This window comes from Piliocolobus tephrosceles, chromosome 14, assembly GCF_002776525.5.
Source record: "Piliocolobus tephrosceles isolate RC106 chromosome 14, ASM277652v3, whole genome shotgun sequence".
Classification (NCBI taxonomy): domain Eukaryota; kingdom Metazoa; phylum Chordata; class Mammalia; order Primates; family Cercopithecidae; genus Piliocolobus; species Piliocolobus tephrosceles.
This window is the reverse complement of record NC_045447.1, coordinates 68,033,213-68,038,619: the sequence shown is the minus strand read 5'-3', so window position 1 is coordinate 68,038,619 and position 5,407 is coordinate 68,033,213.

The window sequence follows — 5,407 nt, the reverse complement described above, 5'->3', positions numbered from 1 at the left end:
TATGGTATCTGAACTAAAGAGAAAAAGCAGCACCCACGTACAGCATTTTTGCCTGAGTAACTGGGTGGAAAGGTAGGTTCTTTTGCTGATTGGGAAAGTCCGTTTTGAGGCAGTAGGCAATGGAAGGTGGGACAAACGCCAAGAGTTCCATTTTGGAACCACTAAGATTTTCAGGGCGGTCACGTGAGTTGAATCTGAAGGACGTGTAAGTGTTCTTCAGGCTTCTGAGGAGAAACGCAGGAATGGGGTTTTACTTTGGCCAAAGTCACTCAGTCTAGATATAGAGTTTTAACTTGTGTCTGACAGATTCCCAACATCCGTATTCTTTCTACCCTGTTCTATTCTTGGTCCTTAGCAACCAATTGAGGGATAGTAAGCATTTTCCTGTTTTCCTGTGGGCTTCTTTAGAATTTCTTGGTTTTAAAGAAACGTGGAGCAATGAAAGTAGCACAGTCATCCACAAAAATATGGAGCATAGCTAGCTTTGCCTGGTATTATAAGACCGCTTCCAGACTAAACTGTAGAGGTGGCAAGCTCTTCCACATCATCATCCTACTGCTCTATCAGGTTTATAATAAATGACAATATTATTGTTCCATTTAAAGATATCTGTATATGTACACACATACAGATATCTATCTATCCACACACATACACACACCACACTACATAAACATATATATTTATTTATCCAACTAATTATTTTTTTCTGCACTGGTGTACATCTGTGCCATGCCAGTCCTGTCTAACTAATTCTGTATGGGGGAAAAAAAAAAAAAAAACCAAAAACAACTCCTGGTTCACAATGATTGTTATGTAACCTTGATATTCTCTGTTGCAACTTCCTTTGTGAAATTTATGTAATAATCTGTGGTGTCCAAGCAAACCTTATATATAAAATTTAAAACTACATATTTTTATAAACACTATTATTTTTAGTCCCAGACTGTAGGTCCATATCACATATTAGAATTTCCAAATAATTTAAGAACTATCATTTCTTATTAGTTCTTGTAACTACTTATTAATCCACTGAAGAAATATTTGCTGAGTACCTACTACTCAGTGCACTGTGGGAGAAACAACAATAAAATGACCTCTATGAGCTCAAGACATACGATTCATGAGGGACTCCAGATTTAAGTTCACATGCACACCTGGCTTGGGCTGTTTGGACACTTATATTGTTTTCTGTAATTTCACATACTAGACACCCATCCTTACTCAGTGGAACTTTCTTTTCTCCATCTACATGTCTACCTCCTTCTTATAAGCTCAGTTTCTGGACTACACAGTTTGCCATATAGACTTCTATACAACTTATATTATATTTGCTGATTTTCTTCTCTAAATTTTCTACCAGACTGTGAATATATTAGGAGCAAAGGGTTTTTATTATTTAATCCTGTATACCCTTGGCTTAGCAATGGGCTTAACACATAGTAATCATCCAAACAATATGGAATGACCAAATGAATTCAGTACCGGCATACACTACATGGGGACAATTTAATTTCAGTCATTAAATTTCCTTTATTTAAAGAAATCAGGAGAATGTGTTTAGCAACAGAGCTGAATAATCACACAGTCAGCTAAATGATTATTTAATTATTTTATATTTAATACTGATGCAACTTCTAACTTATAATTAAAATTTGAATAGGTTCAACATATGGGATTGCTTTCTTTCAGAAATTATGTGCTGAAAAAAACAGGAAGATAAATTATTCTATAGTTCTAGATATCTTCCCAAATGTGAGATTCAAATTAGGTCTTTATATGTTTTGATTCTGTTATAAGCATATAGTATTTGAATAATAGCAGGGTAGGAAAAGTTATGGGAAAGATAAAAAAAAAAGTAAGTTTTTTGGGAGTATATAGAGAATTGTTTTCTACTAGCAGTAAGATAGCATTGAGCGATGCAGTCAGAAAATAAAATCTAGAGGGTTTGATGATTGGTGATGGCACTGAAGCAGAAGAAGATCCAGAGAAAATGGTTAACTGACTGATTTCACTTCTATGGAGAAGATGGTAAACTGATTATTATAATTTGGGCCATTCCCTTGACAAAGTTGAAGGAAAGAGCAGAAGTATAAATGACCATGTACAACAGGCCAGAACAAGCAAGGATTTGTTTGGAGATTGGGCAGAAGTTTTGTTAGCTGGAAATTTGGTAATTTGGAGAAGAGGCTTTGTAAAAAATAGGCTGGATCCTTAACATAAATAGGTTTCTATAACATGCAGAACCATAGCCTGTTTGCAATACAGAGTTGATTGAGGTTCTGAATAGAGTTGACATGATTAGCTTTGCAAAGATTACACTGTGACAATATAAAGAAATGCTTCAGTAGCTTGGAGGTATTCATTATTGATTTTCCAGCACATGAAAGAATTCCTAGAATCCTGTAGTTGCCCAATTCATCTTTGTGGAATGAATAAATAAACATAATTAGTCAATTGCTAGATAAAAGAAATTCTGGTTGTAGAAGAGCTTGGGACACTCTTTCAGAAGTTCAGGCAAGAGATGAATGAATTAGGAGAAGTGGAACCAAATTGGAAGATAAATTTGAGGAAGAATCAACAGACTTTGTTCTGTTGATATAAATGAAGAAGGCAGAGCGCAAAGGGAGAGGAGTATATGATGACTCTGAAATGTCTGTATTCTCTAAGAAAATATAAAAAGAGGAGAAATGATGCAAAGATAAAGATTATGAGTTTACTTTTAAAGGGTTTGAGCTGGTGGTTGCCATAGGACATTAAGACAGACAGGTTCACTCATGCCTATAACACCAGCACTTTGGGAGGTCGAGGTGGGTGGATCATTTGAGGTCAGTGGTTCGAGACCAGCCTGGCCAACATGGTGAAACCCCGTTTCTACTAAAAATACAAATAAATTAGCCAGGTGTGGTGGCCCACGCCTGTAATCCCAGTTACTTGGGAGGCTGACGCAGTAGAATCGCTTGAACCCAGCAAGCAGAGGTTGCGATGAGCCCAGATCACGCCACTGCACTCCAGCCTGGGCAATGGAGCAAGACGCTGTCTCAAAAAAAAAAAAAAAAGTACACACACACACACACACAGGTTCAATAGAAAGGAACATGAAAGAAATATTAAATCTCATTTTGTCATTCTAGGAGGCATTTAACCCGGACAAGAGTCTATGCCATAGTAATGGTGGATGCCATTTCTCAAAGACAGCTTGGGTAGGGTAACCTGAAAATGGGAAAAAAAGTGAACCAGAACATTTCTGCTCATAAAGAACTTCCACTCTAGTGAAGAGGACAAATATGGAGATCAGATAATTTACCAAAGAGCAAAACATTTTTGCTCATAAAAGAACAAATTTCTGAGCAAATATTTAAGTTGTGGATTAGAGAAAAATTGTCAGAGAAAGAGAATACCAAGAGACAATTTGGGGATAAGAGGAATCAGAAAATGCCAAGGAAGGAGAGTTTTGTAGAAGATCAAGAGTGTTTAAAGTCCTTTATGGTTGCCACTTACCATACTTTATCTTCTTTTTTGTGATATTGTTTCCATTATTACTTGTTTTGTCTATTCATTTACGTTCTCTTATTGTTCAAAATTCATAGATCCTGATTTTTTCCTTAAGTTGCAGATCAATTAAAACTTAATGTAGAAGGTGGCATTACATGTAAAACATAAAAGCAGAGTTCTCTGGTTGAAGTGTAGGGGTCTCTGAGCTCCTCTCTTTCACTGCCTCAAAGCATATGCTGAGAGTTTGAAAAAGCATGCTTCTTGATCATTCCTCCCATTTAAGTTTGCTGTTCCTTCTTTGAACATACCCCATGTTTCAGTGAACTGGGCAAGCTACTCACATTTCCATTCTTACTGGGATATTTGTTTTTAAATATGCTCTTCACTCACCTCAAAATGGCTCCACATTCCTAAACCCCTCTGCTCCCTTTATGCTTGAGTGACTTCTACTAATCTTTCAGGACTCGGTTTAAAGATGGATTTATCTATATCATAGTCATGTATTTACTCTGCATCATTTAGTGTAATGATTCTCTGCATCATTAGACTACCACACATATATTTTTTTAAATAAACCTATCTGTTCTCAAAGTGTGTGTGTGTGGGGGTGTGTGTGTGGGTGTGTTTCTTGGTGGTGGCTGTTTACTTATTTATACTACATTTTTTTCTCAAAATTATACAATTATTAAGGTAATGAGTGTTGTCTTTCTTTATTTTGTGCAAATGTAAAATATAGTACTTGCACACATTAAGAACTCGGTTGTTTTTGAATGAATGAATAAATGCATTTTTCTCGAGCCAATAGTGTTAATTCTGTAACTCATGAATCTGTAACTTACAACATCTTACTATATTTTTAAATAAAGAAAGTCTAAGGTCTGTACTAGCCTCCTCAATTTCTTTTTTTCCTTTTGTCTTTCAGATCAATCTAATTGTCTGTACTCTCAGGAAAATTAGAGGTGATCATGAGCCACAATAACAGGAAGTGTGAATGCTGATTTCTCCACAATTTTTCCAGCTTTGTTGAGGTATAATTAGTATACAAAAAAAAAAAAAAAAAAAAAAAAAAAACCCCCCCACCCTCCACATAATTAACGTACATAATTGGAAGAATTTGCAAACTACACAATTTTGTATTCCTTGTCAAAGTTTGTGAGTGTGTGTGTGTGTGTGTGTATGTGTGTTTTCATGTATACATTACTTAAATATGGTGAAGGAAAATGCTCAAAATTGCTTTGTGTATTTGTAGATACCTAATGAGACATGAAAGGCCAATTGTTTTCTTTACACAGCATCGTCATGAGCACTGGGGAACTTTTGTTATACTTAGGTATAATTGACAATATGTTAACTGAACTTAATGGGGCAGCATCAGACAACCTCCTTGTTTATTCTTTTTTTCCAGGAGCAGTGATCCTTCTTCTATTCCAATTGGTGACATTTCAGGCACACCCCACAGCTTCTCTGGCTACTTCTGTTTCTCAATCTAGTTCGAGGACCAACTTAATCACACTTCCATCTCAGATGCAATTCACATCTCTCCCTTCCTCCTTCCCACAGAGCAGGCCTGGTGTGAGACAGGTAGGCAGGGATGGGAAGGGAGGCTGGGTCTGATTTTGTTGTTGTTGTTATCTCTGTGTTCTTCCTCATCTCCCATTCCTTGGTGGGTTCTAGTCTATCAAGCATCACGCTCTACGTCTAGGGACCACGTGATTAGAGGAAACGCTATGTGATGGGTGTTATGGTAATTAGACCTGCTCTTCCTTCCTTGTAGCAGAAACAACAAGCTGACTCTACTCTTTCATGCCATTTATCGGTTTCTTAGGCAAACATTCTCCCACTCCCTTCCCTGCTAACAATTCCTTTTCTCTTCTCTTCTCTTCTCTTCTCTTCTCTTCTCTTCTCTTCTCTT